The sequence below is a fragment of the Gekko japonicus genome, unplaced genomic scaffold (assembly GCF_001447785.1).
Source record: "Gekko japonicus isolate JY-2015 unplaced genomic scaffold, Gekko_japonicus_V1.1 scaffold1210, whole genome shotgun sequence".
Classification (NCBI taxonomy): domain Eukaryota; kingdom Metazoa; phylum Chordata; class Lepidosauria; order Squamata; family Gekkonidae; genus Gekko; species Gekko japonicus.
The window spans coordinates 1-18,165 of NW_015168083.1; the positions used below are offsets into that span (position 1 = coordinate 1).

General features: G+C 46.5%; 1 pseudogene; it reads right to left on the reverse strand.

The window, feature by feature from the left end:
- Positions 1-1,364: 1,364 nt before the first annotated feature.
- Positions 1,365-18,165, reverse strand: part of LOC107113372 — a 40,364-nt pseudogene continuing 23,563 nt past the window's right edge.

Consider the following 18,165-nt stretch of genomic DNA (forward strand, 5'->3'; position numbering starts at 1 on the left):
AGCACTGATTCTTTCGTTGGAATTAACTAGTCTCAAAAGATTAACTTCAACTGGATCGTGCATATAAACAGATAGCATCTATTGGTAGGGCATGACTTAAACAGTAAAATGTAGTCAAATGGACAAAGAAACACCATTAACCAGAGAGTGTGCAGTTCACAGGTGCACAGATCAAGTGTGGCCATGAAGTTACTGAGCTCCAAGAAAATGGATGTCTTCAGCTAGTTTGGGGAAATGGGGTGGGACAGGCATATAAGGAAACAAACTTCACTGTAAATTTATTTCAGGCTGCTCAATACATTTAGGGCAGTCATTACAGGATACAGCTTTGAAACCAAATACATTGTCAATATGATTAAAAATGGATTTTAAAAGGCCTCCTTCAAATGGTGGTTTGGGTGTACTATAAAATATCTTCTCTCTTTACTGTAGATAGCTGTCCTGGGTGACCAATGTGCCGATTTTAATCAGCCTCAAGATCCAGCAATGGCTGAATAACTTCAGCAGTTGTTTGTTTACTGGCAGGGACAGTAACTGATCCATGTGCAGCTCCTGGGTCATCGTATATAATTAGTGAATTCATCACATTGGGTTTCGGAACAATTCTCAGTTGCCCGGTGTCCTGTTTCGTGTCATATACTGTGTTGTGCTTACCAAGTTGGTAGTAAATTCATGAGTTATTTTTATTTCTAGTTTTAATTAGGAAGATCAATATCTGGGATAACACAGCGTAACGCTGGCAGAACGCATTGCTCGCTCCTCGGTTTCTATCTATGTGAATCGAATACTGGCTGTTGATGGTTAAAATTAGTGGTAGTAAATATGTGAGTCACCTCAATACCCTTGATAAAATATAGCTTTGGCAGAAGAGACGTAACTAGAGTCTGGGGGCTGCGGAGTCTCCTCCTGCAACATGCATAATCCAGCAGAGCTGCCGAGCCTTTCAGATTTGCCTAAATACATCAGTTCAGCCAAGTCAAAAAACCTGGGAAGTAGAGATCCATACGGGACTTTTCTGACTTTTGCTAATTGCCGAGATAATTCACGATATCATACTGGTAAAGTGGAAAACAGCATTTCATCCCTGCCATACTTTTTCTTTACCCTTGCTTCATATCCTCGCAAGAAGAGCTCCATGTTTTCATTTGTTTTGATTCTAAGCAAGTGCGTGTATCGGGTCCCCAGATACGACATCTGTGGCAGTCAAATCAGGCTCGGCATTTGAGTTTCTACACCATAAGCAAGCATTTTTTCCCCCCTGTTTGCAGAAGCTCTGATGTGACTTACGCTTTCCCCATCTCCCTTCTATTTGCTTACAAAGGTCTCCCTATTTATTTCAGTGGTGGAAGAAGAACTGTGGAAATCTATTTCCTCCACTGAAGGAATTCATCATCACTGTAAGCCATACAGAGAAAATAATCTTCCTCATGGTTATCCTCACACAGCTGACCCACCATAGCATTGGTGGTAGGGATGGTGTTGTTGACAAAGAAGAACGGGCAGGGGTCATTTCCTGCAGGAGCGCACAGGAGCAGAGCTCCGGCAGTAAAGAGCCCAGGGGGCGGGCACATGCAACAAGCCCCACCCCCTGCTCCCAGCAGCCCTCAGTCAGAGCAAGAAGCAGCCAGGTAAGCTGCATAGCCCTCCCACACTCCCAGTCCAAAACAGTCCAGTAGCACCTTTAAGACCAAGTTTTATTCAGGTACAAGCTCTCCCTCCTCTGCGAGGACAGATCTGCACGTTCCCCACCCCCCCAATAGCTAGCAATCCAAAACAGTCTAGTGGAGCCTGAGTGGTGGGTGTTGCCTTCTGACACACTTCCAGTGATGTCAGGGGGTGTGACATATGCAAATAAGTTATGCTAATGAGCTCCTGCATCCATTTTTCTACGAAATGACCCCTGAGAACGGGGTGTCCTCTAGTCTCAGATGGATTCACTTTCAGATCAAGAAGTAAAATTGGCCAACTGTGAGATCAGACTGGACAAGGTACTTCCTCTTATCCAGGTCAGGTACTCTGGCTTTGGGGACTTCTCCACTATCACCGGCACTCACTCTGGGTATTTCGTTTGGATCTCCTCCTCCTCTTTTTCCCAGTACTTGAACGAGTACTCAAACTTCATATACTGGAACTTCGTGGCTAAATTATGAATTCATGAGGTGAACGTGAAGCAGAATATCGACTACCGAAAAAAATCAGAGTTCTTAGATGCCAGCTGCATGTTTTATGTACCCTATCCATTTACAAACCACTTGGACCATGCTTTAGGTGGGCAATTAGGTATATGCTAATGCAGTCCATAGCAGGTGCCATATTTTGAGATTCTGTTAATGGACAAGAAATTCTCATGTATTGAACCATAATTATCTCTTTTCCACCAATAGGAGCACCAAAAATGGATCTCCCGTCATCTTTGGTTGACTCTGACCATGACGTTGGTTTGAATCACCATGGTGGGACAGAGCTGGGAGAGTTCTGTTTTGTTTATCCCTTGTGGTTGGCTACTGGGTGGGACATGATGGCGGATTAGATGGACTGACCCAGCAGGGCTCTTCTTCTATAGGACAGAAGGTAGTGCTAGCAGATCGTTCATGATTTTTGGCCTGCACGGTTCCATTTTGTCTTCCATTCTAATGTCTATGTAATAGTCTTGAAGGAGATTGTCTAGAGACGTGGAGAATTTTACCATGTTTGCAGTGTAGGGAGTCTGCGTAGTATATCCATTACAGTTTCAATCAAGGACTGGGAGGAATCTAGGCTCAAATGGCCAATCATCTGTGACACTCGATGGTCATGCCTTCTGAAGCAGAGTTAAACCCTTCCAAGCTCATGGTCTTAGAAAGGTGTACCTCTGCTTAGGATGGCACTGAGGGTGACTTTGGGGCAGTCACACCTTCTCTCTCTCTCTCTCTCTCTCTCTCTCTCTCTCTCTCTGAGCCTTACCAACTTCACCACGTTGTTGTCAGGATAACATACAGAAGGGAAGAACATACATATGGCACGCCAAGCTCCATAGAGAAAGGGTGGGGTATACAAAAAACGATTGACAAATAGAATACCAATGATACCCAGCTCTGTCCTTCCTTTCCATAAAATTCTAAGGAGGCATGGGACTCGGTTATCTCAAGGACTGTCTTCTCCCACAGGTTCCTGCCCAGGAATTAAGACCACAGGGAGAGGACCTCCTGGCTGTTCCACCAATCAAAGAGGCTCATCTGGTGGGCAGCCCCATGATGAAGGGACAACTTCTCTGAGGACAGGTGCTTGCCTGGCCCTCTCACAGCAGAGCAGAAGTCCATCAGTGGCTATTAGCCACAAGGTATAGATAGGAACTCTCAGTCTGGGGCAAGCAATGCCCTGTATTCTTGGTGCTGGGGGGGGGACACACCACTGCTGGACCTCCTGATGGCACTTGGTATTTTTGGCCACTGTGTGACAGAGTGTTGGACTTGATGGGCCATTGGCCTGAGCCAACATTGGCTTCGCTTATGTTCTCACTGTTGATCTTCAGGAGAAAGTTGGAGACAGTTTTATTTAGGACTACATTTGACTGAGCTGGTACTTCTTTATTGGCAGTCCTACTTGGAATTTTTAAATTGTGACTTTTCATGTGTTTTTATGAGTGTCGTTTTATTCATATTGTTTTAACTTTGTTTTAGTTATGTATATATAATCTAAAAACACAATAAAACAATATGAATAAAACAGCAATTATAAAAACACATAAAGGTCCTGGTCACACGGAGGATTTGCCCCCTGAAAGGGATGGATTGAGGGCGCATCAAACGGGCGCGATCATACCACAACATCTGGGAAGCGTAGCGCACCCGTCTCCAACCCATACCGTCGGCCCGAAGAAGTGGATTTAAAAGGCACTGGGGAAAAGGTAGTAGCTTCCGGTAAATGTGCGGCATGGGCAGCCGTCTGATCGGAGACGCGCCGGTAACCTGTGGCATCCAGCAGCCGTCTGCAACCCGCGCATGTGCAGTAACGCAGTTGTCTCGCTGGGACGACGCTGTTGCTTCCCTGGTGTGATCGGTTGCCGACGGCCTGAGGACAGTGCCGCCGGGGACTGTAAGATGGCGTTCCCGTGCTTCTTTTAGCTCCGCCTCTAAAATGTCTCCTTTCCAGTGTGGATTTTCCCGCTCGTGTGACCGGGGCCAAAGGGTCACAATTTATATATACACACACACATATATATATACACATACATATACATATATACATACACACACACACACACACATATATATATATGAGATCAGTGATGGGCTGGGTGACTGATAACAAACATGGATAAATATACACAGTGTGTTGAAGTCCTGTTTCTGCTTTCTAGACTTCCTGACTCATCTCCCTAGTATGACAGTGTTTCTCTGACCTCAAGGGTCAGAAAGAACATAGTGAAGGTATGCTCTCATATTCTCCCTATGGGTGGGAGTTGGGTTGCCCACATCCACGTGGAGCCTGGATTTCTCCTAAAGTGACAACAGATCTCCATAGTATGGAATTCAGTTGCCACAGAGAAAACAGCAGCTTCAGAGGGCGGGCTCTGTGGCCTCACATCTCTGCTGAGTACTTCCTTCTTAAGCTCCGCCTCCAAACCTTCAAGAATTTCCCAACCCAGAAGTAGCAACCCTGGGTGGGAGAACAGTCACCCTTGCAATGGCCAGAAATGTAGTACCATCATTTATTATTTTTTATAACTTTTATTATTGTTATTTAAAATTAAAATAGAGATGCAGAAAAACAAGGGGAAAGGGCGATATAGATATTTTAATAATCTATAGCTTATTCGTAACAAGGACGATCAACATTAGAGTAAATATAGAGCATTTAACATAAACATTTAACATACAAAGTATTAGGAAGATTTTTATATACTGTGTACACTTATTATTATTAAAACCTAGCCTTTATTACCATTAGTTACTATTAATATTAACTGTTACTCCTGGTTCTCAGGGAACGTGTGTGCTCCCTTGAGGCCAAGGTGGCTGACCTGGAGAAGCAGAGACAGTCAGCTAGGCGCACAGAAAAGACTCTCGGGGACTTGTTAGCTACGTCCCACTCTGGATCTGGCAGCCCCGCTGCTGTCAGGGAGCATGAGGGTCTAGGGGAAACAGGGCACCGTGCTGAGGATAAGGGGAATGTGCCCTCAGAAGGGACCTCTTCCCCAGCTGGTGAGCGGTTATCCTTTTGCACCAAGGAACCATCCCTGGGCAGGGTGGGAGGGGGGCTCTTGGTAGTGGGTGATTCGATCCTTAGGCAGGTAGACAGCTGGGTGGCGAACCCGCGTACTGACCGTATGGTGACTTGCCTGCCTGGTGCAAAGGTAGCGGACATTACGCGTGTTTTAGATAGGCTGGTAGATAGTGCTGGGGAGGAGCCAGTGGTCGTGGTGCATGTCGGCACCAACGATGTGGGGAAATGCAGTCGTGAGGTCCTGGAGGAGAAATTTAGGCTGCTGGGCAGGAAACTCAAGGCCAGGACCTCCAAGGTAGCCTTCTCAGAAGTGCTACCTGTTCCACGCGCAGGGCCGGAGAGACAGGCACAGATCAGGAGTCTCAATGCGTGGATGAGACGATGGTGTAGAGGGGAAGGGTTCAGGTTTGTTAGGCACTGGGATTCTTTTTGGAACAAGAGGGAGCTGTACAGGCGAGACGGTCTCCACTTGTCCCGAGAAGGAACCAGGCTGCTGGCGCTTAAAATCAAAAAGGTGGCAGAGCAGTTTTTAAACTGAATATTGGGGGAAAGCCGACAGGAGATGAAAAGTCTCTGGTTCGGGTTGGCTCATCTCAGAGAGATGAGGGGGTACCTGTTGCTTTTCTACAGGGAGGTGGATTGAAATTGTCCACTGAGACCATGGCTAGTGACATGGACTGCCTGACAAGGTCTCGAGATTGCAAGAGGAAGGTGGCAGGCTTAACCAGTATGGGAAATTACAGCTGTTTCTATACAAATGCTCGAAGTGTCCGAGGTAAAATCGGGGAGTTGGAGTGCTTGGTGTCAGAGGGAAAAATAGACATTGTGGGTATTTCAGAAACTTGGTGGGATGAGGAAAATCAGTGGGATACGGTGATTCCCGGTTATATATTATATCGGAAGGATAGGGGGGGAAGGGTTGGAGGTGGGGTGGCTCTGTATGTCAGAGAGGGTATAAAGTCCAGAAAGATCGAGAGGCTAAGAGAATTGGATTCGCTTCTTGAAGTTCTGTGGGTTGAAATAGGGGGGCCAAAAGGAAACTTAACACTGGGAGTTTGTTATCGCCCACCGGATCAAAAGATAGAGGAGGATTATAAAATGATGAATGAATTAAAGATAGCAGCTAGACAAAAACACTGTGTCGTAATAGGTGATTTTAACTACCCACACATTGATTGGGTCAATATGTGTTCTAGTCGAGAGAAAGAGATTGAGTTTCTAGACACTCTAAATGACTGTGCTATGGAGCAGATGGTCATGGAACCTACCAGGGGAGAGGCGATCCTTGATTTGGTCCTAAGTAACACTCAAGACCTGGTGAGAGATGTAAAAGTGATTGCACCGCTTGGGAACAGTGATCATAATGTTGTTGAGTTCAACATTTGTACAAATAGGGAATTGGCCAAAAAGACTCACACAACCACTTTTAACTTTAAAAGGGGTAATTTTTCTGATATGAGGGGACATGTGGGGAGGAAACTGAAGGGAAAAGTAGAAAGGGTCAAAACCATTGGGGAAGCTTGGAAACTGTTTAAAACTACAATTCTAGAAGCTCAAATAAAATATATTCCGCAGGTTAGGAAAGGCACAAACAGGTATAAGAAAAAGCCTACATGGTTAACAAACAAAGTAATGGAAGCTGTAAAAGGTAAAAAGGATTCCTTTAAGCGGTGGAAAGCTAGTCACAGTGAGGCTGATAAAACAGAACACAGGCTATGGCAAATAAAATGCAAGTCTGTGGTCAGGCATGCAAAAAGGGAATATGAGGAGCATATAGCAAAAAATGTAAAGACCAACAATAAAACTTTCTTCAAATACATTAGAAACAGGAAACCAGCCAGGGAGGCAGTGGGGCCCTTGGATGACCAAGGGGTAAAAGGAGTACTGAAGGATGATAGGGAAATGGCTGAGAAGCTAAATGCATTTTTTGCCTCCGTCTTCACTGTGGAAGATGAGAGGTGCTTGCCCACTCCAGAGCCGCTGAGTTCGGGAGGGGTGTTGAAAGACCTGAGTCAGATTGAGGTGACGAGAGAGGAGGTCCTAAAACTGATAAACAACTTAAAAACTGATAAATCACCAGGCCCAGATGGCATACATCCAAGAGTTCTGAAAGAACTCAATTGTGAACTTGTGGATCTCCTGACAAAAATATGTAATCTCTCCTTAAAATCAGCCTCCATTCCTGAGGACTGGAAGGTAGCTAATGTCACTCCCATCTTTAAAAAGGGTTCCAGAGGAGATCCGGGAAATTACAGGCCTGTCAGTCTGACGTCGATACCGGGTAAATTGGTGGAAACCATTATTAAGGAAAGAATTAGTAGGCACATAGATGAACAAAACCTATTGAGGCAGACTCAACATGGGTTCTGTAAGGGAAGATCTTGTCTCACTAACCTGTTAGTGTTCTTTGAGGGGGTGAACAAACATGTGGACAAGGGGGATCCAATAGATATTGTTTACCTTGACTTCCAGAAAGCTTTTGATAAAGTTCCTCATCAAAGGCTCCTAAGCAAGCTCAAAAATCATGGGATAAAAGGACAAGTCCTTTTATGGATCAAAAACTGGCTAATTAATAGAAAACAGAGAGTGAGTATAAATGGGCAGTTCTCCCAGTGGAGGGGTGTAAGCAGTGGGGTACCACAGGGATCAGTACTTGGTCCACTGCTTTTTAACTTGTTCATTAATGATTTGGAGTTGGGAGTAAGCAGTGAAGTGGCTAAATTTGCGGATGATACGAAGTTGTTCAGGGTGGTGAAAACCAGTGAGGATTGTGAGGCACTCCAAAGGGATCTGTCAAAGTTGGGCGAGTGGGCGTCAACATGGCAAATGGGGTTCAATGTGGCCAAGTGCAAGGTGATGCACATTGGAGCCAAAAATCCTAACTATAAATACACGTTGATGGGGTCTGAACTGGCAGAGACTGATCAAGAGAGAGATCTTGGAGTTGTAGTAGATAACTCACTGAAAATGTCGAGACAGTGTGTGACTGCAATAAAGAAGGCCAATGCTATGCTGGGGATTATTAGGAAGGGTATTGTAAACAGATCAGCCAATATCATAATGCCGCTATATAAATCAATGGTGCGACCTCATTTGGAATACTGTGTGCAGTTCTGGTCACCACACCTTAAAAAGGATATTATAGCTTTGGAAAAAGTGCAGAAAAGAGCAACTCGAATGATAAAAGGGTTGGAACACTTTCCCTATGAGGAACGGTTAAGGCGCTTAGGGCTCTTTAGCTTGGAGAAACGACGACTGAGGGGTGACATGATTGAGGTTTATAAGATTATGCATGGGAAAGAGCAGGTAGAGAAAGAGGTACTTTTCTCCCTTTCTCACAATACAAGAACTCGTGGGCACTCCATGAAATTGCTGAGCTGTCGGGTTAGAACGGATAAAAGGAAGTACTTCTTCACCCAAAGAGTGATTAACACATGGAACTCACTGCCACAGGAAGTGGTGGCAGCTACAAGCATGGACGGCTTCAAAAGGGAATTAGATAAGCATATGGAGCAGAGGTCCATCAGTGGCTATTAGCCACAAGGTATAGATAGGAACTCTGGGGCAAGTGATGCTCTGTCATCTTGGTGCTTGGGGGGGGTCAACAGTGGGAGGGCTTCTAATGTCCTGGCCCCACTGGTGGACCTCCTGATGGCACTGGTATTTCTGGCCACTGTGGGATACAGAGTGTTGGACTGGATGGGCCTTTGGCCTGATCCAACATTGGCATCTCTTATGTTCTTATGTTCTTATGATTTCAAAGGACATTTATATTTATGCCATTGTAGTATTATCTATAAGGGGCCGTGGTGGCTCAGAGATTAAGATGCTGAAGCTGCAGACCGGAAGGTCTGTAGTTCAGCAGTTCGAGACCCGAGTGCCACATGACGGAGTGAGCTCCCGCCTCTGGCCCCAGCTCCTGCCAACCTAGCAGTTCGAAAGCAAGAAATTGCAAGTAGATAAATAGGTACCACTTCGGTGGGAAGGTAACAGGGTTCCGTGCACCTCGGCATTAGGCACGCCGGCCACATGATCACGGAAACGTCTTTGGACAGCGCTGGCTCTTTGGCTTGGAAATGAAGATGAGCACCGGCCCCTAGAGTGGGATTTGACTAGCTTTCGAGGAAGGGAAATCTTTACATTTACTAGTATTAGCTATAACAGCCTTAATTATATTAGTGCAGTTATATTAGTGCCTAAGCTATCATTGTACTGATGAAAGATTTTTTTAAAAAAATTATAGTACCTTTAATACACGTCACTCATTTTTCATCTTTACTTATAATAAGCATAGTAATTTCCCCATTTTTTTCAAATTCTCTGTGTCTTTTATATATGAGCCCGTTGGAGAGGGCGGGGTATAAATCTAATAATAATAAATAAATAAATTCATACACACACACACACACACACATAATTCTCACCGTCATTTATTATTTAGGCTCACTCTCAGTTCCTTGAACAGACTAGTCTAGAATGGTGCCATGAGTTCAGTTATTGCAGGGAACCAAAGTTTAATGCTTGGTACAGTGTACCAGGTCTCTAAGGGCGGTTGTGCATTGGCTTTTCCCTCCGCTGTTTTACGAAACCCATGTTCGAACAGAAATTTCTCTCTGCATTGCATGCCACTTTCACTTTCTTTGATCACTGGATTTTATGGTACCCTCTACACTGCAGTCAGGATGTCCTTGCCTCGAGGTATTTGAACGTGGTTTTGAGCGGCCCTTTTTTCCTCCCAGTTGAGAAAATGTGGAGCGAACGCTAGATGCAGAATCGCCCTTAGTTTGGGTCTGGAAAAAACTTGAGCAGTGTTACAGTTTCCATTTAAATGAATCCCCATTCCTTATTCAAGCCATCTGCTGGGAGAGTTACATTTAAAGACGCAGGAAAAAAACGCATGAATACTTCTTTAATGCAACAAAGAATGGGGAAGAGTTAGTTACCCCCTCCCTGCCAAAAACCTAATTGGTGGACACCCTGGAAACTTTTCCTAGAGCATCTGTAAAGCAGCCTATAATTTCACAGACAGCTTTAAATCCCCTGACAGAACACCGTCAGAAGCCTCACCCTAATTCTGCCTCGGCGCATGCTAGGGCTGCCAAGTAGGAGCGGGTAAACCCCCGCTTTGGAGGCCCAATTTCCGCCGCCGCGGAATCGGGCCCCAGGGGGAATTCCGCCCCGCGAAGTGCAGCGTGGCTGCGTCACCAGAGGTGACACAACCACGTCAATCACATTGGGGGCGTGACCCCGATCGTCAGAGGGAAAACTCTATGGTTTTCCCTCCGACGATCGGGTCCATGCCCCCAACGTGATCGACGTCGCGCGTCACTTCTGGGATGTGCTGGGGGCGTGCGCGCATCGGAGAAGAGGTCCCAGAGCCTGGCGACGCTCCCCCGCCAGTAAGGATATTCAACTTGGCAACCCTAGCGCATGCCCTCTCCAGCTGTGCTTTGGAATGTGGAGGGGTGAGGCACCAAAAGGACTCTGTGGATTCTGGACTTCAAGCAGGCACACTGTACGTCATGTGCTCAGTGCATCAACATTAGCACGCCACCTGAAGTCAGAACCTCGGGAGCCAGCCGGAACTCCGTTCCTGTGCGTTCCTGCCCCAAAAAAGCCCTGGTTTCAACTATTGCTGAATGTTTGCCATCCTGTAAAAAAAAAAAAAGGAATAGTTTCATCTCTCTTAAAATGGTAACCTTGGTTGCTACTAATTGATCTTGCAGCAAGGTAAACCTCATTTGCATTCCGCTCAGCTTCACCTGCTCATGTTTACAATCCAGCCAGAAATATTTTTCTGTTCTCGCTTGCAGTGATGGTGCATTTTTATCTTAAACAAAGGGGCTGGTGCATGTTGCTGTCGTATCATCTTGTGCACCCTTTTTTTCTTTTGGTTTTTCTCAGAGAAACTTGCACAATCCATCATAAATTATTGCATGTTAATCCCCTGCAGCTGGTGTAGCAGACATGTTTATGCATTCCCCCCCCCTCTTGGCATTGGCCTTTAGAATGCATTACTTGATCGGGGATTAGGAATGCAGCATTGTCTTCAAAACTGGGAGAAACCTCTGTAGCATTCTACGCAAATATCTGGAAATGTCAGCTGTTACTCGAAAAGGTTTTGGCTCTGATTCAGCGGTCCTTTTCGCGTCCAGAAGCAGTTCAGCACAAAAATATGAATCCACTCAAACCTATGCTATATTGAATGCAGCCGATATTAAGCATGGCAACCTCCCCCCTTTTCTCTTGCGCATGTGAGTAGCCCACTTTCCCATGGTTTGACACAATATGGGGGGAAAATGTCTACTTCCAGAGGTCGATTCGGGGGGATCGCAGGGGATCGCAGTTCCCCCGGGTGAGGTGCGGGGGCGGGGCACACAATGAAGCCCCGCCCCTTGCTTCCGGCCGCCTCTCCCCATTCAGCCAGGAGGAGGCAGGAGAAGAGGGAGGGTAAGTTGCTTCCTCCCCGCCTCTCCACACCCCTGCCTGCCTGGGGCCAGGGAGGGCCTTGGCGGGGCTTCCTCGCACTCCCGCCGGCCTTGCAGGTCCACCGCCGGGCCCCTGATGTCAGGGGGTGTGGCATATGCTAATGAGTTATGCTAATGAGTTCCCCTAGCTCTTTTTCTACAAAACTACTCCTGTCTACTTCAGCAACTCCAAACCACTGAGATGAGTATCCCCATGCTGAGGCATGCACTTTGAAGATGTCAGTGACAATTCACTGAAATGAGAGTAATGAAGCCCACGTCTCCTTCGCTCTTTAGTCTTGGGAGCTGATTCACCTGCTGTAGCTGCCATGTCCAAATAGCCTTTGATTGCTCCTTGCAGCAGCTGCTATCACAGAGCGAGCCATTTGCATGCGACCATTCACCACGTATATCAAGTGCTGTTCTCCACATCATTACTGGCCCCCAAAAAGTCATGTGATAGGAGTGCCTGCCTCTACATGGGGAGCTGTGTCAAATGAATGACTCGCTGCAATAAAACACCTGTCACATGGTGCCATTTAAAGGCACCTGTTCTTTTTTGAGTATTTTTAATATGTGCATGTAACTACACCTGGACATCATGGCGACCTCTGGTGACTGACCCCTCCTGGGGGCCTGGAGGATATTCAGAGAGGTGGCTGAATAAAGCCTGCCCCCACCTCCCGACTGCTGGTATTCCTTGGAGGTCTCCCATCCAAGTACTTGCCGGAGTCGACCCTGCTCAGCTTCCGAGATCTGAGGAGATCAGGTGTTAAGTTGTTTCTTAATGATATGTGGGAAAGTTCCAAATACTTTTTGTGACTTTGGACGCTCCTCGTGATACAGATTTGAGAACCGGACTGCTAACAATGTATTTTCTAGCTCCAAGTGGGAACACTGCCAAATTTCCACAACCCAACCATTTCTGTCTGAAACACCCCCCCCCTTTTAACCTCCATTGTGCAAAAATGAACGAGTGGGGTTTTTATTCTTACGCAGTTTGCTGTTTCCGCCTGCCAAAGTTAAATGTATTCAAGTGTTTAAATTTTATGTATGCATTCACAGCACATAATTGGCATCTAGTCAGTGCAAATGAAACCGACACATCAGAAACATCAGCAACAACAAAAAAAACAGGCCAACAAAAAAGGCTCACACTGAACATGTCCTCCTTTTACGAAAAGGGATTTGTGCCTTTGACATGCGTGTAATTTGCAGGGCTGTTCTGCTGTGTGGTATACAACAATTATCGTGCGGAATGTATATATCTGGACATATACATTCCCCAGGGAAAATTAGTATGAAGGTGAAAGCGTGGCTGCGTCTGCTGCCCTCCTGTATGCCGGGCTCGGCCAAGGTTTCAGAGATTTGTTTATAGAACTGAAGATAAATTTGTAAAGCTTTGTATCCAACTTTTTTTTTTAACCGAATGGAATGTTTGTTTAATTTATTTTTTTTTAAAAAATGGTCCCTAGCGTAGAACTGAGCTTACCACGACATATTGAAAGCCTTACTCCTACATCTGTGTTTGCAAAGTGCCCTCAACTCATAGTCAACTTACGGCGACCCCAGTAGGGGGCTTTCAAGGCAAGTAAGAAGCAGAGGCGTTTCCCCATCGCCTTCCTCTGCAAAGCCTTCCTTTGGTGGCCTCCCTCCCAAGTACCGACCCTGCTGAGCTTCCCTCCCTATGAAAGTTTTTTTTAAAGAGAGATGTAGCCTGTAGCCAGGATTTTATGGCTTATGGGGCAATTTTTTTTCCTCCTGGCAGGGCTGGTGGGGCTGCCATTATTTGACATAATGAAGGGGTGGCGGCACGTGCTCCTCTCCCTGCCCTCCTGCAAGATTTAAAGGGCCCTTCAGCTGATCAGCGAGGAATACGTGGCCAGCCAATCAGCTGGAGGGCCCTTTAAATCTTGCAGGAGGGGAGGGAGAGGGGCACGCGCCACCCACCCTCTTCTTCTCAAAAACATTTAAAGGATCCCTTTAAATGCTTTTGGGAAGAAGCAGGGAACCCTTTAAGGAAGGGGCAGAGCCCCCAATAGCCCCACGGTAGCACCCAACAACAGGAACTCATTGGAACTGGCTACATTAGGGGTGTGTGGCCTAACATGCAAAGGAGTTCCTGCTACAAAAAGGCCCTGGGTTTTGACAAGAAACAAGGTAAACAGAATAACAAGCAAAAGGTGGGTGTGGCTGGATGAGCACACTTCTGGTAACATGGGGGTGTGGCCTAATATGCCAATGAGCTGTGCTGTCAGGGTTGTAGCCTAATATGCTAATGAGTTTCTGCTGTTGGGTATGGCCTATTATGCTAATGAGTTCCTGCTGGGCTTTTTCTACAAAAAGAGCCCTGCTACCGTCTTCCCTCTGCACGGAAGTTTTTTAAAAAGAGAGATGTACTCAATTTTAACCTCCCTGTCTGGTGAGAGAGAAAGCCTAACCAGGTCTACTCAGAATCTTTTGCAGGTCTAATTCAATGGGGCTTACTTTCACGCAAGTATTCTTGGGATTGCACTGTAATACTTTTTAAAAAATGCTCTATATTGAAATATCTTCACAGAAACGTCTGAAGCTCCCTTTTAAAAAGCCATGCTGATCTTAGTTTCTTTAATACCAGCCAGCAAAAAACACACACACACACGTATGCCTCAACTTGACGTATTCAGCACTTTACCCATGCTGAAAAGGGATTTGATTAATAATCCATATATTTTTAAAAAAATGAACAGAATCTGCTGAGTACAAACGCCTAATAAACCAAATCCCCGCGTGCACGCTGATGTCATCAAAATGCAAACGAACCAATTCCAGTAATTTATTTATAGTTTGATGGTAATGCGGCTGATTGGAAATGCTTTATTTAATGCTGCCGCTGTGAGAGTAGGAACACGGGTCTTTTAAAACTTTCACACAATTAATATTTTGGCCCGGAAAGGAGCCCCACTGGGAAAGTATTTGAACGAGGAGAAGATTAACGCAGCTTTGAAATGCCACGAAGCAGAAATGGAGTGCATCTGTTTCATCATTATCCGGGACAAAACGCTCTCGAAGAAATCCAAGCCAAAAATCTTGATATCTAAGATTTCATCTCGGCAAATGCCTTCCCATTACTAATGTAGGTCATACACGTTTGGCTTCCTATGAAGCTTCCCAGCTGCCTGCTGAGGGATACAGAAACGGGAGGAATGTGTTTCAGTTACCAAGTACAACAGAGAGCACATTTTGTATGAATGTTACTCTATCAGTGTCCGTGGCTGACAAACTTGAAATTACGAATCATGTCCTCCTGGCCTTCTTCTTGTTCATCTGAAAGTGTGAATAAGAGTAAAAGCTCCTCATTGTGCTTTCACGTGTACACAACTCCATGCAGAACTTGCTTACAGAGGCTGCGATCGTACGCACAATTAGACCCGACATAGGTGTGAATGCTGGGTGGATTTAAAGGGTGCAATTAGACAACAACATCTGGGAAGCGCCCCGTAGCTATCGGCAACCCGTTCTGCTCCGCTGCAGAAGCGGAGTTAAACAAAACCGGAGGAAATGCAGTAGTAAATGGGTTCCTGTGTCTGATCTCTAGAGCCAGTTTGGTGTAGTGGTTTAAGTGCGTGGACTCTAATCTGGGAGAACCGGGTTTGATTCCCCACTCCTCCACTTGCACCTGGCTGGATGACCTTGGGCAAGCCGTACTTCTGATAAGAGCTGTTGTTGAAAAAGAGTAGTTTCTGTTGTGGGGAGGAGAAGGGAAAGGAGTTTGTAAGCCGCTCTGAGACACCTTTGGGTAGTGAAGGTTCACCATCAAGTTTTTATCGTGTAGGGTTGCCAACCTCCAGGTAGCACCTGGAGATCTCTTGCTATTACAATTGAACTCCAAATGACCAAGATCTGTTCCCCTGGGCTCTATGGCATTGTACCCTGTTGAGGTCCCTTCTCTCCCGAAGCTCCAGAAAAATGACAGGAAGGATAATATTTACCATGAGCTCTTATGAGGTAACTTTCAAAACTCCATCCATGAGTACTATGAGCTGCCAGTTTCCAAGCGGGGCCTGGAGATCTACCAGAATGACAACAGACCTCCAGGCTACAGAGATCAGTTCCTGCCCACGAAATGGCCGCTTTGGAGTGTGGACCTCGGCCTCGCATCCCAGCCTCGCTCCCTCCCTTCCCCCAAAGCCCAGACTTCCCCCAGGCGCCACCCCCCCAAATCTCCAGGACTTTCCCGAGCTGGAATTGGCAACTCTAATGACCACAGATTTGCGTCAGAATTTACCTCAGCAAATGAGCAAATTAAGTAATTTCAGGGCAGCTGAGAGCCACCCTGGACCCCTGGGCAAAGATTGCCTCTGCCAGACCCAATCCAATCCAAACATCATACACAAGTAAATCACATGACTTGCCTGGCTGCGTGGCTCCCGCCCCCCCAATAGTGACAAGGGCCTCCAGAATTTCATCCTGCTATGATTCTCCCTCTCCCCAGAGGTGCGTTTTCTGGCCTCACGACAAAGGTTCCATATGATTTGCTAACTGCAGAACTCCATTTTGCCAGCTTTTCCCATGGAACACCCTTTATTCCTCATTTCGCAATCACATTTCCTGTGGCCAGCATATAACTGAGTTCAGGGCAGCTGAGAGCCACCCTGGACCCATGGGCAAAGATTGCCTCTGCCAGACCGAATCCAATCCAAACATCATACAAAAGCAAATCACATGACTTGCCTGGCTGGGTGGCCCCCGCCCCCCCAATTCACCCTGCTATGATCAATGTTCCCCCTAAGCTGTGGAGTCTTGTGAGCAAAAATTCTACTTTGTGAGCTACTGGCATGAAAGTTTTGCTCCCCAGGCTCCACCCCGAAAATCTGCAGGTACTTCCCAACCCAGAGCCGGCAACCCTATCACACTCTGCCACATGGGTCTTTAAGGACACATGTCTATCACTCATACACTCACTCAGCTTAGAGGAAACACTGGCTATGATTCTCCCTCTCCCCAGAGGCGCGTTTTTTGGCCTCATGACGAAGGTTCCATATGATTTGGTAACCGCAGAACTCCATTTTGCCAGCCTTTCCCATGGAACACCCTCTATCCCTCATTTCGCAATCACATTTCCTGTGGCCAGCCTATTACTGAGTAAACGCCAGAGGCTTAAGGATGGCGGCATGGATGTGTGTAGGGTTGCCAAACCTCCAGGTGGCACCTGGAGATCTCTTGCTATTACAATTGGACTCCAGGTGACCAAGATCTGTTCCCCTGGAGAAAATGGCTGTTTTAGAAGGCGGACTCTGTGGCGTTATACCCTGTTGAGGTTCTTTCGCTCCCCAGGCTCCACCTCCAAAATCTGCAGGTATTTCCCAACCCAGAGCCGGCAACCCTGCCACATGGGTTTTTAAGGACACGTGTCTATCACTCGTGTCAGCGTAACACTAACATTTAAAAGGTAAAGGTTTCCCTCACTCAAAAGCCAGTCAAATCCAACTGTAGGGGACAGAGCTCATCTCTGTTTCGAAGCCGAAGAGCCAGCGCTGTCCGTAAACTTTTCCGTGGTCATGTGGCCGGCATGACTAAATGCTGAGGCGCACGGAACGCTGTTACCTTCCCACCAAAGAGGTACCCATTTATCTACTTGCAGTTTCTTGCTTTCGAACTGCTAGGTAGGCAGGAACTGGGGCCGGAGAGGAGAGCTCACTCCGTCATGCGGCACTCGGGTCTCGAACTGCCGAGATACCGACCTTCCTGTCTGCAGCCCAGCATCTTAACCTCTGAGCTACCGAACACTAATGTTTAGTCCAAAGCAAAAAAGGATTGCCGTGGAAAGGAGGTGTAATGTATCCATCTCAGACCGCGTGCGCGGCCATTTCACCACGCAGTCAGGCGAAGCGACAGAGCTTCACTCTCAAGAACAATGGGACAAGCGGATCCTAGCCGGCACCTATCTGCAGGCTAGGCTCCTGGCCGAGAGCCTATGGAACTCTCGGCCACTGTAAATAGCCAATCACTTGTGTGTGGGTGTGTTTGGGGGTGCGGGGTTATGCACATATAAACCAGCCTGCGAGGTGGTCACTCTCGTCTTGTTCTGACCTGAAATAAAGTATGAGAGCTGAAATCACTCGTAAGTCTCAGTACTTTTCAGGAGAATTGCCAGTGAGCTAGAAAAAAAACTGGCCCGGCCCACTCCTCCGCTGCTAACAAGAGGTTTGATATGTGGCGGTCTTGAGGAGAGGCTTTTCATGAAGGTAAACATCGATTAGCAATTAGCAGATGATAGCTCAATGGAAGTGTCAACCCAGCGTGCTGCAGTGGTGAAAAAGGCAAATTCTCTGTTGGGGATTATGAGGAAAGGGGTTGAGAATAAAACAGATAATATCAGGGGTCATTTCGTAGCAATAGAGGAGCGGGAGCTCATTAGCATAACTCATTAGCATGACTTATTTGCATATGCTACACCCGCTGACATCACCGGAAGTGTGTCAGAAGGCAACACCCACCGCTCAGGCTCCAC